Source organism: Ursus arctos, unplaced genomic scaffold (assembly GCF_023065955.2).
Source record: "Ursus arctos isolate Adak ecotype North America unplaced genomic scaffold, UrsArc2.0 scaffold_6, whole genome shotgun sequence".
Taxonomy (NCBI): domain Eukaryota; kingdom Metazoa; phylum Chordata; class Mammalia; order Carnivora; family Ursidae; genus Ursus; species Ursus arctos.
Genome location: NW_026623078.1, coordinates 47,303,863 through 47,328,268, shown reverse-complemented (window position 1 = coordinate 47,328,268; position 24,406 = coordinate 47,303,863). Strand labels below are relative to the sequence as shown.

General features: G+C 39.3%; 1 protein-coding gene across 4 annotated transcripts in view; it reads left to right on the top strand.

Annotated features, from left to right (window-relative positions):
• The first annotated feature begins 6,421 nt into the window (after nucleotides 1–6,421).
• The window catches only part of PLEKHF2 (pleckstrin homology and FYVE domain containing 2), a 28,307-nt gene continuing 10,322 nt past the window's right edge, over nucleotides 6,422–24,406 (top strand). The window contains exons 1-2 of one of the 4 annotated variants that reach the window (XM_044382688.3): nucleotides 6,422–6,728; nucleotides 12,946–13,061. The gene's annotated coding sequence lies outside the window, so the exon portion shown is untranslated. Of the gene's footprint in view, nucleotides 6,745–7,521; nucleotides 7,588–12,945; nucleotides 13,062–24,406 lie in introns of all 4 variants that reach the window. The other 3 variants (XM_057307930.1, XM_044382687.3, XM_026495694.4) reach the window with 3 other exon arrangements.

The following is a 24,406-nucleotide window of genomic DNA, read 5'->3' as shown; positions in this document are numbered from 1 at the left end:
GAAAAAGAATCATGCATAACCCTACTAAAGATAATTAATATAGTTGTATATTTTACATGTCTTTTTTATTCCAAAGTTTACATAGTTTACATGTAATTTACTACTCTACATGGAAGTTATTTCAGTAAGGGGCGTTAAGCCTTATGTTTCTGGTGAGACAGAGATGAACTTGAAACTAGTCCCTTAGTTTCCAATATGATACATGGTGTCCCTGTTGGAAATACATAAACTTGGTTTGCAGTGAGGCAAATCCCTGATCAATTTATATCCACTGTTGGGAAAATTCACAAGATTCTTGATGTATACTAGATTCATATGTTAAAACTGCCAAGATCAGGGGCGCCTGGGTGGCACAGCGGTTAAGCGTCTGCCTTCAGCTCAGGGCGTGATCCCAGCGTTGTGGGATCGAGCCCCACATCAGGCTCCTCCGCTATGAGCCTGCTTCTTCCTCTCCCACTCCCCCTGCTTGTGTTCCCTCTCTCGCTGGCTGTCTCTATCTCTGTTAAATAAATAAATAAAATCTTAAAAAAAAAAAACTGCCAAGATCAACATCAAATTTCTTTTTTTTTTTTTTAAAGATTTTATTTATTTATGTGACAGAGAGACAGCCAGCGAGAGAGGGAACACAGCAGGAGAGTGAGAGAGGAAGAAGCAGGCTCCCAGCAGAGGAGCCCGATGTGGGACTCGATCCCGGAACGCCAGGATCACGCCCTGAGCTGAAGGCAGACGCTTTAACGACTGCGCTACCCAGGCGCCCTCAACATCAAATTTCTGCCAAGAAAATTTAATTTTTTAAAATATTAATAGGCTTCTTTGTTCAAATTTAAATGTCAGCTTTTGATTCTAAGGTAAGATAGTTTGACAGATGCTTAAAAGAGCAGTAGTCTGGGAAATACAATTGACAATAAATCTTTCAAAAAATGAATTAAAATTCCTTCCAGAAAGCTTCTCAACTCCCCAAGCTTAAATTCCAAACTTTCCAAGAGACATGTGCAATATTTTTTTTTCTTTTTGCAGGGATTATGTTTTTTAGAGCAGTTTTAGGTTCAGAGCAAAACTGAGTGGAAAGTACAGAGAGCTCCATAAAACTCCTACACCCACACAAGCCTCCCCCACTATCAGCATCCTGCACCAGAGTGGCACAGTTATTACAATCAATGAACCTGCACTGACATGTCCTTATCACCCAAAGTCCATAGTGTGTGTTAAGGTTCACTCCTGTTATAATACATTCTATGACTTTTGACAAATACATAGTGACATGTATCCACCAGTATAGTATCGTACAGAATAGTTTCACTGCCCTAAAATCCTGCTTATCCCTCCCTTCCCCCTAACACCTGGCAACCACGGATCATTTGACTGTCTTGCAATATTTTTAAGAGAACTTTCTATGTCATTTAATTGGGAAATGTTTCTAAATGATCTTCTAAGGGCTGACTATAAGGCTCTCTGATAAAACAGCATAGAACTGTATTTCCCGGAGTCACGGGGCCTTCCTGCTTCAAAGCAAAAAGTGTGCAGTGATGACATTTGGAGATATGGTTATAATTTGGATTGTTCTCTTCACATAATGAAGTTCTGTAAGGAATATAGTGTCTGTTCCCACTCCCTGCAGCCCAGGATCTACAGTAAACGTGATTGTGCCAAACCGGTTGTAGGACACAGTGGCGGGCAAAGCCACAAACAGCCCATGCTTCAGTGTTTAGAAAGACCCTCTGTGTAGGAGGGATTATTCTCCCATAGCCAGGGAGCATTTTGTCTCCTGCAGGAAGGATAAATTCACTTTTTGTTCCCTGGGGAATTAGAAAAAAAGCAAAAACACATTGTTCTTTAATCATGTGTCTGTCAGTCTGGACCTATTTTGAGACTGGATATTTAAGACACCTATCCTAGTTTGTTTTGAATTATTTAGTATAGTTTCTTTAGTGCTTTCTTATATACACATTTTAAACTATTTTTTAGGGGGGGAATAATTTCAAACTTATAGCTTGCACAAATAGAAATTATACCAAGAACGCCCGTATACTCTTTATCCAGATTTACTTACAAACGTTTTACTCCATTTGCCTTATCATATATATAGGTGGTGTCTTTCTTTCAGAGGTAATATTTAAATGTTACATATGAAATGTTTTCTGAATCCTTTGAGGGTATGTTATATACCCTCCTTTACCCCTAAATACTTCTGTGTGTATATCCGAAGAAGAGGGACATTCTCTTATATAACCAAGACAGTATGTTTCACTCTAATATAGTACCTTTATCTACTTTTCAGTTCATATTCCAATTTTTTCAATTAGCCCAATAATGTCCTTTGTAGCATTCTCCCTTTCCACTACAGGACCCAGTCTAGGGTCAGGTATTATAGTTAGTAGTCATGTGTCTTTCTTTTGGGGTGGGGGCAGGAGGGCCAGAGGAAGAGGGAAAGGGAGAATCTTAAGTAGCTTCTATGCCCAGTACAGAGCCTGACACAGAGCTCACTCCCACAACCCACAGATCATGACCTGAGCCGAAATCAAGACTCAGACACCCGACCAAATGAGCCACCAAGGCCTCACTGTCATATCTCTTTTACTCTTTTTTTTTTTTTTTAAAAGATTTTATTTATTTATTTATTTGACAGAGATAGAGACAGCCAGCGAGAGAGGGAACACAAGCAGGGGGAGTGGGAGAGGAAGAAGCAGGCTCATAGCAGAAGAGCCTGATGTGGGGCTCGATCCCAGAACGCCGGGATCACGCCCTGAGCCGAAGGCAGACGCTTAACTGCTGTGCCACCCAGGCGCCCCCTCTTTTACTCTTTTTAATCTGGAACATTTCCACTGCTCTTTTTAAGACTATAGCCCTACCGCCTCTCTTAAAAAACAGAATATTATGTTTTCAGTTTGTCTGATATTTTCCCAGAAACCTAGGGAAACGCTCTCTCTGATCTGAGCTGTCTGTCTGAAGCTATGCTGAAGAGGAACGATTTCTCCTTTTCTTCTACATTTCGAATCTCAGATAGGTGTCTCCACTGGCAGAATTTCACCTGGAAGCATTCAGTGAAAAGTCTTCTGGAAAATAGAATTCTGGGCTTTCTCCCATTGTGCACAGAAGAATGTAGAGAGGGGTGGCAACAGTGCTAAGTTGATCCCGGAGAAGCTGGGGATAGAACAGAGAAGACAATGAACTCCCTGCCTTCACAGAGCTTACAGTCTGTGTGTGGGCCATGAGGGAAACACACAGCGCTGCGACCCAGAATGACAGGGGCAGTCTGTCAGGGCGCAGAGGCCTGAAAGATGACAAGGAGCCACAGTTATGTGAAGTGTGAGGTGCGATGGGCTTGACTGTCTAGGTAGAGAAGTGGCCGGGGCAGAGGGTCCCCTAGCAGAAAAGCGCTTGGTATATTTTAAAAACAACAGGAGGTCGACATGAATGGAATTTGGTGGAGCTTGGCATCATTTTACAGTGGAGAGGATGGCCGAGGTTGGATTGTGCTGGGCTTTATAGGACTCGGTGATGAACTGGCATTTAGTTCTAAGTGAAATAGAAATGTGAAATGTTCCTACTCCATATGACACCTTTGGGCAAATTAGAAAAAGGCATCCACTCCTCGACACATTTCTATCTTGCTAGAAAATTGTTGTAAAATAATTTTAGTAGAATAAGCCATTTCTCTGAAACCTGCCAGAGGATATTTGTAATAAATACAAAATTTACAATGCCCCAATGTGAAAGGCACTCTTGCAAAGTTTTATTCTACTGCAACCTGTACAACTGTGTATGGCAGCCTCTGTGGGGAGCCATGGAAGGCTTTCTGCAGGGGAGTGGTGCAATCCTGTGTTGTCCCTGTGTGGAGGGGACACAAGGAGATGAGAGGATTTCAGCGGAAGTGCTTTGGAAGTAGATTCTACAATATTTTGGAGGCCAAGGGACTGGATGAAGGCAATAGAAAAGAGGATGACACGGTGATGACTCACCAGGCTTGTGGGTGGCAGTGCAATTTCACTGAGATGGGCACAACTAGGAGAAGACCAGGGGCTTCAGAAAGAGGAAATCAAGGAGTAAGTAAAATCCAGGTGTTTGCCAGCTCTCCTTGAATGCTCTGCTTTTAACTAAAAATTCACCAAACTCTTTGTCTTTTCCAAAATAAATACCTTGAAAAACTTACCCATTAAAATCAAGGACAATAATAAGATCTTTGCCTTTCAGGTTTATCGAATTGGGTTAAAGTCAAATTTTACCAATATTTTCAAGTTCCTCTATGTTTTAGGCACTCTGCCACAGACTTTACACACCTTATCTCATTTCCTCTGCTCTGCAGTCCATGAGGTAGTTCCTATTTTTATCTTCATTTTACAGAGATGTGAAGCTCAAAGAGAGATCTTATCACTCGATTTGAACATGGTGCCATGGTTACAGGTCCCAGGCATGAGTTGATCCTATTTGCCTTAGTCCCTTGTTTATTTCAGCTTCGTCAGTGCTATCCAATAGTACTTTCTGCAACAATGTAAATATTTTATATCTGCACCTTCCAGTAGTCCTGTGGCTATTAAGTACTTGAAATGTGGTCAGTGTGACTGAGGAACTGAATTTTTTTTTTTTGGAACTGAATTTTTAATAACTACATGTGGTTAGTGGCTACCATATTTGTCAGTACAGCTCTAAATCAATGGAGTACAAATTGGGTTGTGCACAGCCCAGGAAAGGGACAGAACATGCAGAATAGAGAAAGAAAACCCACACAACATTTTAAATAATCATTTCTGATTTTTTGTGTGTATGTTTTATAATGTACCTAATATATTAGTTATATAATAGATGTGTGTGTATATGCATACTATGTATTATATATACTATTACATATGTAATTAATATATATTATATATAATACTTCTTATCTAACACTTACATAGCACTTACCATGTACCAGGCACTATGCTTTACAAATATTAACTCATTTAATCTTCATAATGATACTGTGAGGTAGATGCTTTCATTACAGTCCTGTTGACTTCTAACTACATGCATTTTAGGATAAGCTAAATAAGTATATTGGGAGGGGAGAGTAGGCAAACATTTTTACTGATGGCTGAGTGACCAAAAATGTTTGGTGACTATTGCTGTAGACTAGACATAGCAACTCCTAATTTCAAAATTTAAAGGAATTTTGGATGATCAAGCCCACCTTTTTTCCCACTGATAAAGTGTTGCTTTGCATGTAGAGAGGGATGAGGCTGAATGAAGGGGTGGGTAGGGTGATGGTTGAAACAAGGGTCCGGGGGCATTCGTACTTGTCTACAGAGACAAGTGTAGCTAACACATATGAAGATTTGTGTGATGGTGATACTGTAAGTTTCCCCAAGTCCATCCTTGCTAGTTTTGCTCTAGTTACTAATTTTTTTTGAAAAAAAAAAAAAAAGATTTGTTTCTGAGACATTGAAATAGGGGAGGATGGGCCAAAGACCCGGAGGAGGTAGAATCCCAGATGTAGAGAAAGCTGATCAGAAGCAAGACCTGCTCATTTCCCTGGGTGGGTGCTCATTGACGTGCAGCTTGGATGCTGGAGGCTCTGATTCAAGAACTAACAAACAAAGGTTAAATACCCTTGAATAGACCAATGGGAAAGATAAAATTTACCCAAATCTAATTTCACCTATACACTTTTCGTGTGGAGTATGCCGTCCCCTTCCCCCATTCCTTGGCGACCTCCGACAGCTTGATATCTCTCCACGTACCCCCCAGCGCGTTTAGCACAGTTGCTGCGGTATGAGAAGGGCAGGTTTAACCTTATATACTATCATTACCGTTTCCAAGTATGTGAAGTAGGTAGATGAGGTTTTGCAGCGTCAGAGAAAAGCTCTGGTAAGACCAGAGTTCTAAGGCAGGCAATAAAGGCATGCACTTAAAGGGCTGTGCAGAGTCCGCAGGGTATATGTGTTGCAACCGCAGCTCTTTCGGTTTCAAGAGGTAGGGGTTTCAGGGAAAGCGAATGAAAGGTGTGACGGACAGGAACGCCGCGCTAACTGGGAGTAGCAAACAGACGTCTGCCCGGAATCCTTTGGGCATCTAACATCCAAAAAGCCTTTCTCTTTCGCCCGCAGAAAGTTTGAGTTCCCTGGGATGCCCGTTCGGTGGTAGGGGAAAGGCAACCCAACCTTCCTTCCGTTCTTCCTAAGAACCTAGTAATGAGATGAACAATCCTTCCCAAAGGATTGCCAAGAGCCAGGAAAATCAGGTAAGGCGTTCCAAGTGCACCCAAACGATTCCGGTGCGCGCGTTCGCACAGCGAGCGGAGGAACCTACTCTCTGTCCCGGCTGCCTAGGTGGGTGTGGCCTTCGCTGAGGCCCCGCCTCATCGAGCACAACGCGCGGGGCCGCACGGGCGGGGCGAGGGGACCAGCAAGAAAGGGCGGGGAGTGAGCCTTGTGGGTGTGCTCGTACCCGAGCGCTCGCGCCTGGCGTGTGGGCGGCGGCGCGCCCGTGCACGCGCAGGGGAGAGGCCAGCCTAGGCGGCCGTTGTGGGGTTCGACTGGAGCGGCGGGGGAGTCACCTGCGAGCGGCGGTGCCGGCCGCCTGCCCGCCCGCCCGTCCGCCCGCCGCGTCCGGATCGCGCCGGCTGCGCTGGGCCGCTGGCGACACACACCCTGGGAGGCTGGGGCGGAGGAGCGGGCAGAGTCCGCGCCCGGCGCCCGGGACGAGGAGGAGTCGGACCTTCGCCGCCGTCGCCGCCGCCCGCGCCCGGCCGGGTAGGTGAAGCTCGAGGTTGGTTGTGCGCCGGTCCCTGGCGGGCCGGGAGAGGAGAAGCGAAACTTTCCGGCGCTTCCCTCCACGGTCCCCGGGCCGTCTGCGGCGCGGGGAGGTGTCGTCGTCGCGGGCGGCGGCCGACGCCATGTTGGGGTCTGTGAGAAACGGGGCGCTCCCGGCCGCTCCCCGCGAGCTTGGGCTGGCCCGCGGACGCCGGGAGCGAGTCGCGCCCGGCCGCAGAACACCGCCGCCTGTGCCCGCGGGCTTGGGGGCTGTCCGGAGGGTCCGCGCTGGTGCCTGCCGGGGCCGCGGGACCGCGGACCGGGGGGCCGGGGACGGGCGGAGGCGCCAAGGGGGTCCCGAGGTCGGCGAGAAGTTGTGGGGCGTGAGGACTGGGTCCCATTCGCGGCCACTGGAGTCTCCGTCTTTCTCTCCAAAAAGTTTGCGGGGTCTGGGCATTAGGGACGTTGAACAGCATATTTTTATGTGACTTGGGGCAAAAAATGGCACCGCAGAATTTGCTCTGATGGAAGGCTGGCTCTAACACGTTTATTTAGAGTCTTCTAAAGTTTATAGTCTTCGGCTGAATTTATTTTTCCTTTTTAAAATTTTACCGAGGGCCGAGAGCTTGCTGCTCATGTTGTTTGAATTCCCTTGTGTGTTCTGACATTATAGCAATAACCCCTGAGTGTGCGGTGGAAATGGTAGTAATAAGGTTACAGATAACTAAGCCCTTTTGTAATTCATAGACTCAAAGTATGTAAATTGATAAATACCTTCTTTGTTGTGTTTTAGTACGTTACAGAAGAGACTAACGACAGACTTAGGAGCTTTGACATACTTAAAGGCGTGTGTCTTAAGGTGAAGTAATCTTGATGTTACGAAGTTTTTTTTTTTTTTCTCCCTTTGGTTTTTTAAAGGTGCGTGCCTGTCTTGTTTTGAGCATTTACCTTTTTTCCTGTACTGTAGTAGCTCACGGGGTCCTCAGGTTAATTCAGTATTAACGAAGGCTTCTATTTTTAATCTCTTTGGGTCCAGACAGCACTGGAGGTGAATGGTATTGAGTTTCTGTACTTAATTGGAAAGCACATGCTGTCGCCTCAAACAATAAAACTGATGTACTAACCCAAGGTATCAAAAAAGATTGAGCCTGATTTACCCCAGTCAATGGATGTAAATTGATGTGTTTTAATAAAGGCATCTTAGCTTTAAAATTCTGTTAAAGTGAAGGGACTCTTAACCACAAATAGGATAAACCCTAAAACATGTCTTGGAGAAGTTCTCTTCTTAATCTAGATGTAATAGTAGAGCTTCTGCTCAGATTTGGCTGCTAATTTCCTTAGTTCTTAAATCCTTTTTGTTTTGCTTCATTGTCAAGTAAACACCCTTATACACATTTGTTTTTCTGGATGAAGAGTTAACTTAGGAATGAGGTGACTTAACTAACTTCATAAATCTAGCAGCCAAACTGGTATTTAACGGAGGTCTTTATGACTCTGAAGCCTTCTTGTTTTTCCTATAGCATTAACTTTGTAGGATACGCAACTCCCTGTTGTGGAGCAATCTCTGTCCACCTTGTTTCCTCCGTCTTTGCTGCTTTTTCTGATTTTAGTTCCTCAGTATACTTATTTCCTAGAGAGCTGATTTACAAGGGTTCTTGTAGTGAAATTTTCACTTGAGCCTGTACTTTTTGAAACCTTCTCTGTGCTGTTCTCCTTACCCACCCCTTCTCTCACCAAGAATAATTCACTTATCCCACTGCAGTCCCGTAAATACTACACTGATCTGTCATGGTACCTCCTTGACCACAGTCCTTGCATGAAGTCTGATCTGCCTCTTCATCCCCAGTGTGCAGAGAACATAGCAGATGCTCAGGAAAGGTTTGAATGGATGTGGACACATCTGTTCCTTGTAAATATACTTCATGAATTTATTACATTGCCTTTTCCAGGGGCACCTGGGTGGCACAGTCGGTTAAGCATCCAACTCTTGGTTTTGGCTCAGTTTGTGTTCTCAGGGTTGTGAGATGGAACCCCAGCGCTCAGAGCAGAGTGTGCATGAGATTCTTTCCCTCTCCACCATGCTCACTCAGGAGCTCACGTGCTCTCGCACTCTCTCTCAAATAAATAAGATCTTTAAGATAAAATAAATTGCCCTTTCCATGGGCATAGAAGTTAAATCTTCTCTAATACTTTTTTCTTTTCTTTTTATTTCTTTTTTGAGAATTTATCTTGTTAACTCAATAAATTTTCGCCTGGGGATACAGAACTTGAATGTTTATGAAATTTCTAAGTAGATAATGGTATAATCAACAAAGAAGAAGCAGTGTGTCAACGAAAGAATAATGATCATAATTTTAAAGTGTAATTGAATTTATTTGTACTAGATGGAAATAGAGGTAAATCCTTATGATAAATTTGAAGGTCATATTTATACATATAAGCTCTTTGATAGAGCAACTCTCATTTCTCTGTCAATTATTGTTTTGTCAGAATTACGTTAGGATTTTGGTTTAGAATGCCTTACTTAATGGAAAGCATATAAAAATTGCTTTTCTATTGATAAGCTTATCTCTGAGAACCAGCTTTGTATGCCAGCTGCATGCCTAATAGCAACATTCTTGTTGGCTTAACTGAATAAAATATACTTCATAGATACACTTACGGAGTGCTGTGTCAAGTTTCAAACCTCTTTAGGTGAAGGTGTTTACTAATTCTGTAATGAAATTACCGTAGAATTTGGGGTTAATTCCCTGCCCCCCCAAAAAATAACTTTCCCTCCAATCCATAAATCACAATTTGGTGTGTCCAATTTGTGAGGTCCTAGGAAGGAAGAGAAGGCATTCAAGTAGTTGCTGTGAGTGCTAGAGAAAGCAGGTTGCACATAGGGTGGACTGGGCCAAACAAACCTGTATCCTAGCTCTGCTCCTGACTGACTTGTGACTCTAGAACAAGTTGCTTCATTTTTCTAAGCTTCACAGGACTCATTTGTGAAATGGACACAAATATTTGCCTCAAACTGTTGTGAGGATTTACTAAAATATGTTTGTGGAAGCATTTTAAAAGGAAGCAACCTTTAGGGGCACCTGGGTGGCACAGTTGGTTGAGCATTCGACTTGGTTTTGGCTCAGGTCTGATCTCCAGGTGGTGGGGTGGAGCCTGAGTGAGGCTCCGAACTCGGCATGGAGTCTGCTTGAGATTTGCTCTCCCTCTGTTCCTCCTGCTTGTTCATGTTCTCTCTCTCTCTCTCTCAAATAAATAAATGAATAAATAAATCTTAAAAAAAAAGGGGGGGGGAAGCAGCCATTAGAAATGTGTAGTTTAGTTCTCCACCTTGGCCACACATTAGAATTCCCTGAGGAACTTCTTAAAAATACTGATTCCTGAACTCCACCCTAGAACCAAGTCAGAATTACCGGGTTTGGGGTCAAAGCATGGGTAGTTTTGCCTGTTTGTTTGGTTTTTTGGTTTTTTTTTTAAGCACCCATGATTTTAATGTGTAGTTAAGGTTGAGAATCATTGATATAATTCACTCTCCTGTCTCCTTATTCTCTTCATTTTGTGGTTGAATAAAGTGCAGAGAGAAGTTAAGTGCCCCCCAAATTCCTCAGTCAGACTACAGAGGATATATATGAGTCAGAGGAAAGTGAAGTATGTAGAGATTAAAGTAATAGTTATATTCATTTCAGACCAGAAAGGTGGGCCACATTTGTAAGTAACTACAGTTGACTTACTCCAGTGACCTTCACCGCCACTCTACATCAGCAGCCTACACGGATGACCGCATTATTTAACCTTGTCATCATTTTGAACTACCTCAAGTCTTAAACTCACCAGAGGCGGTGATTCAAGAGCCTGTGTTTCTGTTTTCCATCATACCTGATGAACCAGCTTTTTGTCCTCATTGCCACCTCCCAGGCTGTTAGTTTCTACCTTCTTTCCGGTGGTGAACCTTGTAGTTCATATTCTGTGAACTTACTAGCACCTCATATTCCCCTCCTTGACCTTTGCTGCATATAACTGGTCAATTCTCGGCTTGTAAATACCACCATTTCCTTCTTCTCCCCAGCACTCCTGAAAAAAAGTCACAGCTTTGGTGACTGTTGAGTATTTGTTTTCCAGCTGCCTGTGTACTAGTTGCTTTCTAATCCTTTTTTTTCATCCCAAAGTTGACTCATTTTCTCTGTTGTGTTTTCAGTCTAACTCACGTTGTTAACCCCAATCTTGAAACGCTTGACTCTTAGAAATGAACTTCCTTCCTTCTAAAATGATTAAGATTTTGTGATGTGAATTTTCTCTTTTCTTCTTTGCATTAACTTCATCTTTTTTTCTTCACTTTTTTTTTTAAAGATTTTATTTATTTATTCGACAGAGATAGAGACAGCCAGCGAGAGAGGGAACACAAGCAGGGGGAGTGGGTGAGGAAGAAGCAGGCTCATAGCGGAGGAGCCTGATGTGGGGCTCGATCCCATAACGCTGGGATCACGCCCTGAGCTGAAGGCAGACGCTTAACCGCTGTGCCACCCAGGCGCCCCTTCTTTACGTTTTTGTAAATGGAACTATACTTGATTCTTTATGCTTGTTTCATTTAAACAATAGTTGGGGGAAATTAAAAAAGATTTTTGTTGTTTTTTCATATTTTTATCAATTGTATCTGTAGTTTTGCATTTGTTTTTTACACCTATATTTTTCTACATGTTCTTCTTTACATCATTACTTAAGAAGCAACAAGTATTCTTTGTCTATTAGAATACGTGTTGGGTGCCTGGGTGGCTCAGTCGGTTAGGGTTAAGCGTTTTCCTTTGGCTCAGGTCATAATCCCAGGGTCCTGGGATCTAGTCCCACATTGGGCTCCCTGCTCAGCCAGGAGTCTGCTTCTCCCTCCACCCCTCCCCCTGCTCATGCGCGCACTCTCTCTCTCTCTCTCACTCTCACTCTCTCTATGAAATAAATAAATAAAATCTTTTTTTAAAAAAAGAGAATATATGTCATTATAAAATAATTAGGCAATGTAAAAATATTTTACCCTAGTACTTAGAGACAACCAGTACTAAATTTTTGGTGTGTATCTTTCCAGACTTAAAAAAAAAAAAAAGATTTATATTATATGTGCTATTTAGAAACCTTTATTTAATAAACTGCCTTATTTAACAATTTTCCACATAAATATTAATGTCTGTTCCTTCAAAAGCTTTCGAAAAATCCATTATATGGATATGCCACAATTTACTTAACTAGTATTCTGTTGTTGAATGCTTAGGTTATTTCTGGCTTTTCAGCATTATTAAGACAAAGCTACAGTGAACTTCTGTATGTGAATAACTTTGTACAATGGTCTAAAGTTTTTTTGCATATGTTCTTGGAAATAGAATTTTTGTGTAAACTTTCTAAAGTGCTTCTGTTGCCAAAAATGGCATTTAGAAAAGTTGTTCCAGTGTATTCTGTCAAGAATATGAGTGCCCATTTTCCCCACATCTCAGAGGGGTGATTAATACATCATTTTCATTTTTATTTCTTTGATTAGCACTGAGAACCAACATTATTCCACTTACTCATCATTTTTATTTGTTGTTTTGGAAATTGCTGCTTGTATCTTACCCATTTTTCTTTGGGGATATTTGCCTTTTTTCTTTTGATTTAATTACATGGGCCCTTTATATATTAAAAATATTGACCCTTTGTCATATGTCACAAATATTTTTCTTTAACTTTAATGCTTTTTCCCTTCAATGTTGAAGTTTTAAAATTTTATGTGGTAAAATATCTTCCTTTAAGACATTTGGCTCTTTCATGGTATATATAACCATTCCTCTCTATGGCTAGAAATTTAGATTCGGTTTTTCACTATCAGAGTTAATGCCAGAAGGAAACTTTTTATGTACAGCATGTGTGCCCCTCCCCTGACCCCCACAAGAGTTTCTTTCTCAGGATAGAGTTCTCTGGTTAAAAATTCCAGGATCAAAGGGCAGTGCTTTCTGAAGCATTTTATTATTATACGTTACCATTAGTCCTCAATTTTTCCACGTGTTTCACTGCTTATTGTGATTTTTTGGCACAGTAAGATTATTTAGTCTCTGAGACCTGTGAGACATGTGAAATCATGTTGAAAAGATGCTTTGTGCTCTCTTTTCTCCCCTTCTCTCTTCTCTTGCTTGTCTCTTGCTTTCTAAACTAGGTGTTCCCCAAAGTTCAGTCCTTTGACCTCTTCTGTCTTCCGCAGCACCAGCCAGCATCTCTACATGAATGGCTACTCAGTCTTTTTCGGTTCTGGAGCTGCCTGCTCATCCTAGCATTTGTGTTTATCGGACTGATGTTTGTCTTACGGATACCCTGAAGGTACTTCAAGAGGACTGTGTCCTAAACTGATGTCTTTCCCTCCTGAAGCAAACCTGGCATCTGCCAAAGGCTTATGCTTAGATGTTTGAAGTCATCTTGCACTCACTTTCACGCATATATTCAGTTGATTTCTAAATCCTATCCTCTATAACTCAGTAAGTCTCTCTTCCCCTTTTTATTTCTGCTGTCAATTACTGTGACTGAGGCTTTTGTTACCCTCTGGTTTTTTGTTTTGTTTTGTTTGCCTTCAGTCTAACTTCAGTAGTCTCTCCAGTCCATCCTGTGTACTGCTTTTGTGTACTGATTAGTATTTTCCTATTTGAAAGCCTCAGTCTTCCTGTTGCCTATATAATAATAAAGTCTAAACTCTTTAGTCTGATGCTTATTTTCTTTTGCGGTTTGGCTCTTTTCTATCTTACCAGATTTCTGTTCTACCACCATACTTTGTCCTGGCCCTACCTCCTTCAGCCTGGGTTCACCTATTTCTTCTCGGAGGAATATGTTTGTACATCACCCCCCCCCCTTGTCTCTCCCTCTCCCCCAAATAGTTTGACCTACTACTTTTGCCTTAAGGCCTGGCTTGAATTTCTGGTCATCTTAGAGTTGGTCAATAAATGTTTGCTACTACTTCAAATTTGTGGAAAATTAATATTGGTTTTGCCAGCTTCCCTATTGCTTAGACCAAAAACCTGCGATTGCAGCTTTATTCTTCCACTCGTAGTTAGTCATAGCAATCCTGCACCTGATCACTATTCTTTCTTCTGTTGCGAACTTCACTTGTGTCAACTCAATCAGACCACTCATTCCAGAAGCTTCAGAAAGAACTCTCAGGAACCAGCAAGATCTGGTCTTACTTTTTTTCTCTCCTGTTTTTCTACTAAATAACTCCCTCTAGCCTCTGCTGCATCTGTACGTGTGACTTTTTTTTAACACCTATTTTCTTGCAGATCTTTATGCCTTTACCATTGTTTTGCCTTTTGAGGTTCCACTTACTGTTCACACCTGTTTCAAGTGTTCAAAAGCTACATTTTTCAAGCCATACCTTCATTCTTCCTTTTTTGCTTCCTCACTGCTTTGTTACTATTTTTATCACAGTACTTAACTCATTGTGCTTTTTATTAAAACTCTGTGGTACGTGTCTTAAATCACAGTGTCTTGTTCATTCTTTTTTCCCTCTGACACAAAGCGTAAAGCCTTGAAATGTGGTGAGCGGATTGTAACTGCTTTATAAGAAAATTTGTTAGGGATGTGATGGAGTAACCAGCTCCACAGTAGTGTTTATTTGAGCTTCACTAGCTTTACTTTTCAGTATTATACAGTGGTGTCTTTATAGCAGTCAGCACTGTACAGCTGCCCCTGTATAAAAACTTCTTGAAATGATGCACTTTTTTATCTGAATTTTGTTGGTGGTGAAAATATGCACACATCATCATTTTTTATTTGCTAACTAAACAGCTGTGCTTCTTGGCAAGAGAAGAAATCATTTTTGTATATTATCATGAGATTGAGATTTTTTTTAAACAGGATCTGCCATGCTCAATACTTAGAATTCATAATTAGGTACTAGTTAAATGGACCCAAACATTTGCTTGTGAATTTAAAATCTCTGGATCTAGTGAAGCAATTGATGTGTAGGGTGTGGTTCCTGTTTTCTGTGAACACTGGTACAGATGTCAAAGTGAAGTCTTTGATTTTTGTCAACTCTAGGTTGAGAAGCTACTGCCACTTTTAATTGCTGGTCATACTCAGCTTGGTACAGATTGATGGCATATATATGCAAGCATTATTGTAGGTGCTTTGAGGAATACAGAGTTGTAGGAAAAGATATTCTTGTTTCTAGGAACCTCCAATCTTTTGGGGAGAAAAGCAGGTATACACATCTTTATAAAACCTAGTAGAACGTAAGTGCCATAAGGTGGTGCAGATAAAATGGTATGAGGATTTAAAGATGAAACAGTTATCTGGCTATGAGGCTGCTGAACTGACTGCATCATGAAGAATTGGTCAAATTTCAGAATAGCAGGGGAGGGGGCCACATATTGGGCTCAGAGGTAGGTGAGGAAGGTCAGCATATTCTGGGAATAGCATGTAATCTGCTTTGACTATAACAGGGAACATATAGAAAGAGGTAAAACTGGAAAGATAGAATGGGACAGGCTGGGGCTTGACTGTGAAGGGCTTTAATGCCAGATTAAGGATTTTAGATTTAATTTGGTCAGCCAGGGAACCTTTGATTTTTGAATAGGGATTACCTGATTATAGTGTAGTTAAAGGATATTAATCTTGGGGCACCTGGTCGGTTGGACATCTGACTCTTGATTTCGATTTGGGTCATGATCTCGGGGTCATGAGATTGAGCCCTACATCGAGCTCTGCTCTGGGCATGGAGCTTGCTTGAGATTCTCTGTCTCTCCCTCTGCCCCTCCCTCCCCCACTATATGTGTGCGTGTGTGCACGTGTTCTCTCTCTCTCTCTCAAAAAAAAAAAAAAAAAAGAATATTAATCTTGCCTTGTGTTGTATGCCTTAAATGCTAGTTTAAGTCTGGAGTCCTGCTCAGAACTTGAGGTCTGTATTCTTCCTCTATCTCCTACCTCTCTAAAAACCTTTTATAACTCCCAGTGTCTCTATTTTGGTTTTCCAGATTCTCTAAAATCCTCAACTGTGGCTCAGTTTTTATACACCATGGTAAATTTCTCTAGGAAGCCTAATCTATTTGAAATTGCCTTTACTGACACCCTATACTAGTGACAGCTTTACTTTTCACTTCCTTTTAGTATTGAATGATCACTTTTAGCATTTTTATACTTACTACCATGTTTTCATTTTTTTCTCTTATCAGTGGCTTTCTCCACATACATAATATGGTTCACATAAGTGAAATATTTCTGTAGTATTTCTGGAGGTAGCAAAGTATAATAGAAAAACATGCATTTTTATAAAAGCTAGCTGTGAGACAATGGGAAAATTGTTTAACTATACATGATTCAATTTACTTTTTGTAAAATGTATATAATTACCACTTAACAACATTTAGGTCATTAAAATAGTAAAATGTGGAAGTGCCTAGCATGTGTATAGGTGTTGAGTAAATGTTAGTTTTTTTCTCTTTTCCTTTTCTGGCTAAGCCTGTAGAATAATACATTTGAGTTTATGCTTCAATAATAGGCAGATTTGGTGTCTAGGAGAGACTTTTTTAAAAATTACTGTGGCTTCTCTCTAAATGTTTGATATTTTGTTCAGTTCTCTCAATCCAGCTTTATATGCTTTTAAATTTAAAATATAAATGCTTGTCCCTTTTTTCTTATCTAAAACATGGATTTTTTTATTTTTATTTTTTTTGTTAATCACTACTAATTTCTACAATATATGTTGTGGAAGGGATGTTCAAGATGATGGTATAGGAATTCCCGTCCTCCCGTGGACACACTGAATCTACAGCTACCTATGGAACAATTTCCTCTGAATAAGACCCAAAAACTAGCCAAACAACTCCTTCACAACCAACAGTAAAAGGGCCACACTGAGACAGGTAGGAGAGGCAGAGATGCAATCTTTCCAAAAACCCCACCCATTGTGGCAGTGCACAGTTGGGATGGATCTCACAAATGAAGCTGCTCCTTGAGGAGCCAGGGGTCTCTGCCCTGATAAAGTAATGGTCATAAAGATGCTCACTGAACTTAGGAGAAGAATAAGTACAGTGAGAACTTCAACAGAGATAGAAAAATAAGAACGTACCCAACAAACTCACAGAGCTGAAGAATACACTAACTGAACTGAAAAATACATTAGAGCCATTCAGCAGCAGACTAGATGAAGCAGAAAAAAGGACTAGTAATCTAGAAGTCAGGGCAGTATAACTCTCCGAAACAGAGCAGCAAAAAGAAAAAAGAACTTTAAAAAATGAAGATAGCTTAAGGGACCTATGGGACAACATCAAGCAGAATAACATTTGCATATAGGGGTCCCAAAAGGAGAAGAGAGAAAGTAAGGGGCAGAAAACTTACTTGAAGACATAATGGCTAAAAACTTTACTAACTTGGGAAGGAAACAGACATCCAGATCCAGGAAGCCCAGAGAGTTCCAAATAAGATGAACCCCTAAAGATCCACACCAAGACACATTATAATTGAAATGTCAAAAGTTAAAGGGAGCATCTTAAAAATAGCAAGAGAAAAAACAACTGGTAACAAGAAAAGGCATATTTTTCAGCGGAAGCTTTGCAGGCCACGGGAATGTGGCACAGTGTATTCCAAGTGCTGAAAGATAAATAAATTCCAACTAAGAATATCTTACATGGCAAGGTTATCATTCAGAATTGAAGAAGAGGTAAAGAGTTTTCCCAGACAAACAAAAGCTGAAGAAGTTCATCACCAGTAAACCAGTCTTACAGAAATGTTTAAGGGACTTCTTTAAGCTGAAAATAAAGGGCATTAATTAATAACAAGGTAACATTGGGCAATATAAATCTCACTGGTAAAGGTAAATATATAGTAAAGATAGTGGGTAAATTATTTATAAGGCTAATGTGAAAGTTAAAAGATAAAAGTAATTTAAAAAAACCTGTAACTACAATGATCAGTTAAGGGATACACAAAATAAAAAGTGACATCAAAAACAAAACATGGAGGGGTAAAAGTATAGAGTTTTAAGAATACATTTAAACTTAGGTTGCTATCAAGTCAAAATAGACTGTTTTTTATATATAGGATGTTACATGTGAGCTTCATGGTAATGACAAAACAAAAACCTATTTTAGATACACAAAACGTAGTAAGAAAAACCTAAGCATAACACTGAAGAAAGTGTTAACCACAAGTGAAGAGAGCAAGAGAAGAAGAAAGGAATAGAGAAGAACAACAAAACAGCCAGAAATCAATAAGTACTTTAAATGTAAAAGGACTAAATTCTCCAATCAGAAAACACAGAGTGGTTGAATAGGTTTAATCAACAACCAAAAAAGACCCATCTATACCTTGCCTACAAGAGACTCACCTCAGATGTAAAGACACAGACAGAAAGTGAAGAGATGTGAAAAGACATTTCATGCAGATAGAACCCAAAAGAAAGCTGGGGTAGCTATACCTATATCAAACAAGCTAGACTTTTAAAAAAGACTGTAGTAAAAGACAAAGATAGGCATAGGCATTATATAATGATAAGAGGTTCAGTCCAACAAGAGGATTATAACATTTATACGTATTTATGCACCCAACATAGGAGCACCTAAATAATGTTTGCTTTACATAACAGACCTAAAGGGAGAAATTGACAGCAATATGATAACAGTAGGGGACTTCAGTGCCCCACTTACATCAATGGATAGATCATCCAGATAGGAAATCAATAAAGAAACATCAGCCTTAAACAACACATTAGAGTAGATGGACTTAATAGGTACATACAGAACATTCCATCCAAAAGCAGCAGAATACACATTCTTCTCAAATGCACATGGAATATTCCAAGATAGATCATATGCTACTCCACAAAACAAAGTTAAGAAGAAATCATAATATCTCCTCTGACTACAGTGGTATGACACCGGAAATCAATTACAAGAAGAAAACTAGAAAAATCACAAATACTTGGGAGATTAAACAACATGCTACCTAACAACCAGTGTGTCAATGAAGAAATCAATGGAGAAATTAAAAAAAAAAAAAATTTTTTTTTTTGAGGAGCACCTAGGTGGCTCAGTTGGTTAAGCGTCCAGCTCTTGATCTCAGCTCAGGTCTTGATCTCTGGGTCTGGAGTTAAAGCCCAATTCTGGGCTCCACACTAGGTGTGGAGCCTACTTAAATAAATTTTTAAAGATTAAAAAAAAATACTTTGGGACAAATGAAAATGGAAATACAATTTACCAAAGTCTATGGGAGGCAGCAAAAACGGTTCTAGGAGGGAAATTCATAGCATTATAAGCCTACCATAAGAAACAAGAAAGATCTCAAATAATCTGACTTTATGCCTAAAAGAAATAGAAGAAAAAGAACAAACAAAGCCAAAGTTAGTAGAAGGGAGGAAATAAAGATCCGAGCAGAAATAAATGAAAAAGAGACTAAAAGATGATAGAAAAGATCAATGAAACTAAAAGCTGGTTTTTTAAAAGATAAAATTGACAGAGCTTTAGTTAGACTCACCAAGAAGAAAAGAGGGGACTCAAATAAATCAGAAATGAAAGAGAAGTTACAGGTGATACCACAGAAATACAAAGGATCATAAAAGACTACTATAAATGCTTACACATCAAGAAATTGGACAGCCTGGGAGAAATGGATAAATTTCTAGAAACATATAATTTTCCAAGACTGAATAATGAAGAAATAGAAAATCTGAATAGATGGGGGTAAGGAGATCAAAGCAGTAATCAAAAACCTCCCAACAAAAGTCCAGGACCAGATGGCTTCACAGATGAACTCTACCAACCAAACATTTAAAGAGTTAATACCTACCCTTCTCAAACTCTTCGGGAAGATGGAAGAGGAGGGAATGCTTCCAGACTCACTTTACAAGGCCAGCATTATCTGGCCAGACGGGCATCACACACACAAAAATTGTAGGCCAGTATTCCTGATGAACACAGATGCAAAAATCATCAACAAAATACTAGCAAACCCTTACTTAACAATACCTTAAAAGGATAATACACTGTAATTGAGTGGGATTTATTCCAGGGATGCAAGGATAGTTTAACATTTGCAAATCAATGTAATATAGCCCATTAACAAAATGAAGGATAAAAATCATATGGTAATCTCAATAGATGTAGAAAAAGCATTTGTCAACATTCAACATCTATTTATGATAAGAACTTCTGAATATGTGGGTATGGAGGAAACATTCATCAACATAATAAAGGCTATGTATGACAAGCCCAGAGCTAAGATCATACTAAATGTGAAAAACTGAAAGCTTTTCCTCTAAGATTAGGAAAAAGACAAGGATGCCTGCCCACTCTCACCACTTTTATTAAACATAGTATTGGAAATCCCTAGTCACAGTAGTTAAGCAAGAAATAAAAGCTGTCCAAATTGGAAAGAAGTAAAACTCATTATTTGCAGATGACATGCTTTTCTATATAGAAAACTCTAAAGACTCTGCCATAAAACTATTAAAACTAATAAATGAATGCAGTAGAGTCTCAGTGTAGAAAGTAAAAAATCATGCATTTATATATGGTAACAACAAACTACCCAAAAGAGAAATTAAGAAAACAGTCCCATTTACAACTGCATCAAAAAGAATAAAATACCTAGGAATAAATTTAACCAAGATGAGAAATTTGCACACTGAAAACTTTAAGACATTAATGAAAGAAACTGAAGACACAAATAAATGGAAAGATATTCCATGCTCATGGTTTAAAAGAATATTCTTAAAATGTCCATATTTCCCGAAGTAATCTACAGATTCAGTGCAATCCCTACCAGTGTTATTTTTCACAGAATTGAACAGACAATCCTAAAATATGTATGGACCCCAAAAGACCCTGAATAGTCAAAGCAATCTTGAGAAAGAACAAAGGTGGAGGCATCACACTCCCTGATTTCAAACTATATTGAAGGAGGCAAGAATATACAATGGAAAAAGGACTGTCTCTTTAAAAAGTGGTATTTGGAAAACTGGACAGCCACATGCAAAAGAGTGAAACTAGGGTACTGTCATTTACCATACACAAAAATCAACTTAAAACAGATTAAAGACTTGAACGTTAAGATCTGAAACCATAGAACTCCTAGAAGAAATTGTAGGCAGTGACCTACTTGACATCCATCTTGGCAGTGGTTTTTTGGATCTGACTCTAGTAGCAAAGGCAACAAAATAAAAATAAGTAGAATTACATCAAACTAAAAAGCTTCTGCACAGCAAAGGTGGCCATCAACAAAATAAAAAGGCAACCTACTGAATGGGAGAAAATAGTTGCAAATCATATATCTGATAAGGGATTTATATCCAGAATATGTAAAGAACTCTTAAAACTCAATGGACAAAAAACAATCAATTTTAATTAAAAAAAAATGGTCAAAGGATCTGAATAGACATTTTTTCAAAGAAGACATACAGATGGAGAACTGGCCCGTGAAAAGATGCTCAGTATCACTGATCATCAGGGAAATGCAAATCAAAATCAAAATGAGGTATCACCTCACACCTGTTAGAATGGCTATATATATACATAATGGGGTAGTGCTCAGACATAAAAAAGAATGAGATCTCGCCATTTGTGACAACATGGATGGACCGTGAGTGTGTTATGCTAATGAAGTAAGTTAGGCAGAGACAGTACTATATGATCTCAATTAAAATTGAAATCTAAAAGCAAAGATGAACAAAAAAACTCAGAATGGTGGTTGCCAGGGGGGTGGGTGAAATTGGTTAAGGGGATCAAGAGGAACAAACTTCCAGTCGTAGGGAGGTAATACGTAGCATGGTGACAGGAGTCAATAATATTGTGCACATTCTGAAGAGAGTAAATCTTTAAAGTTCTCATCACAAGAAAACAAAATTTGTACGGTGACAGATGGTAACTAGTCTTACTGTAGTGATCATTTTGCAGTGTATACAAATGTCAAAACGTACATCTGAAGCTAATATGTTATACGTCAATTATACCTCAATAGTAAACACATGTATTCTTTTATGCAGTTGGTTTGTCACAGTGGCAGAAATCTTATTGGAAAGGTGAGGACAAAATTTTGTCTCTTCTTATTGATGGAATAAGTAAAATTTACTGAAATTACAAATTTTGATAAATTTCCAAGTATTTCTTCTTTGCTTTATCATCCTAATATTTTATTGAAAATCTGACCTAGAATTTCCTGATTATTGTTATCATGCTTACTAAACTATAGAACTTTTGAAAATGAGAATGGTCCTGTCTTCTGCATATGGTAGGCACAAAGAATAATTGTTCATCTGACTTACTGTATTAGGAGAAGGAGTAGTGTGCTTTAGTACTTTAACATTTGCCCAGGGAAGATGTATCTCTGATAATTTGTTGCTATTTTTTTCCTCTTCATCACTTTTCTGTTTGTCTCTCCCTTTTACATTTTCTGTAGTCTCAATTCAGCAGTAACAACAGATTTTAAAATCTTGATTGATATTAAGACACAGTCAAATTTTTTATTAAAAATTTATTTGTAGGCAAGTCAGCCTTGCAGTAAACCAGAAACATGGCCCAACTACAGTCAGAGTTTATTATTTTAAAGACAGAAGGTGTTTTAGAGATTACTTTATTTAAGGCTGTGGCTGCCACTGCTCCTCCTCCCCTCCTCCCTCCTCCCCAACAGTTAGGTAATTTGTATGAAATCTCTTATTTTAGTGCCTGAGCTGTCATTAGAATCCAGGTCTTTTGGTTCATAGTTTATTGATTTTTCCAACTATAATGCATAGTTGAATACTGATATTCACTGATATCAGATGTCATGGGTACATGTAAGAAATTAATTAGATGTTTTTTTTTTGTTTTAAACTCAACTGCAAAGATAAGAAGTTTTGATTTTTGGTAAGAACTGGGCCATAGTATTCTGTGACAGTTGGGCTCTCTTCTCCATTGTAAATAGTATTCTGTCTCTTTTTTAGAAGAGTTTTTGCCTCTTCTAGTATTACATTTTTAACAGGTGGTAGACACTCCACTGAAGAACATATTCAGAAACAAGATGTTACCAAAAGACTAGGGTGGAGCTTGGACAATTCAAAAGCAGTTCTTGTCTGCAGTTTTGAAGGAGAGAACTTGAAACTTCGGATTAATTTTTTAAATTGGTATACAAATCTAGCTTTGTAAAAGTTTAGTTTTTTTTTTTTTTATTCTTTTGCCATGGAGCCTTACATTTTTAGCTATGAAATAGCACTGCCAGACACTGTTTGCTGGAAAAGAAGACAAAGGGGAAATCATTTGGGAAATTGGGAATTTATAGAGTTCTGTGAAATGGCTGGACATAGGGGAGAAAAGACATGTATCAGTAGTTTTCTTATCAATACTAGTAACTAATTAGAAAATATAATGGGGAAAGATTAGATTCAAAATAGCAACAAAAAGTATGAAATACCTGGGAAGCCACTAAAGAAATGTGTAGGGGTGCCTGGGTGGCTCAGTTGGTTAAGTGTCTGACTCTCTGACCTCAGTCAGGGTTGTGAGATCGATCCCCATGTCAGGCTCCATGGAGCCTCCTTAAGATTCCCTTTTTCTGTCATCCTCTCCCCCAACCGTCCCTTTAAAAAAAAAAAAAAGGTGTAATAATCTTGTGAGAAGAAACCTATAAAATTATTGGGCCACAAAAGAAGATTTGAAACCTTGGGAAGAGATATTATCAACCTGACTAGGAACAATAAAAACTTAAGAAGGTGTTGGGGTGCCTGGCTGGCTCGATCAGTGGAGCAGGGAACTCTTGATCTTGGGGTTTTGAGTTTGAGCCTCACATGTAGACACTGCTTAAAAATAAAATCTTTAAAAAAAAAAGCTTAAGATGTTAACTTACTCTAAATTAATATATGGGTGTAATATGAGTTCCATAATTTTAGTGGATTTTGTTCTATATTTATTGTAATTGAAAAATGGTTCTAAACCTTAGCTGCATATTAGAATTACTTGGCGAACTTTAAAATATTCCAGTGTCCAGGGGCACCTGGGTGGCTCAGTCGGTCAAGGGTCTAACTCTTGGTTTTGTCTCAGGTCTTGATCTCAGAGTTCTGAGATCAAACCCCATGTTGGGCTCCCTGCTCCCTCCCTCTGTCTCTCCCTCTGCCCCTCCCCCCCACTGATGTTTTTTTTTTCTCTCTCTCTCTCTCCTTTTTGTGAATCTAAAATAAATCTATTAAAAATTAAATAAATAAAATAAAATATTCCAGTTTCCCTCCATACCTTCCATACCCCAGACCAATAAAATCAGAATATTTTATTTTGGGGGAGGGACCTTAGGGATCAGTATTTCTGTAACTCTTTTTGTTTATCATCAGAGTCCATTGGCTTCCATTTTGGTTTTTGAGTTTCTGTTTAAGCAGTTCAAATTATTTGTAGTAATTGATATTTTGTAACTTTTATTATTTCTTAGAGATCTGCAAAATAAAAAGGGAAATTACTAAAAAATAGAATAAAATTCATTCTAGCTTGCAATTACATCTAGCTTCATAGGACATATATAAATCTACAATACAGGATCTTAATGACCTTGCTTTTCTATGTTTTGAAGCAGTTCACTATTTCAGTGTCCTAAGAATCATTTAACCAAAAAGAAAAAAATGGAAGAGTGATGTAATTGCCTAGAAGGATGATATGAGGATGAAATAAATCATCAGTATTGCACCATCTTCAGTTTTATTATGGCATTGCCCAAAGTACTGCATCATC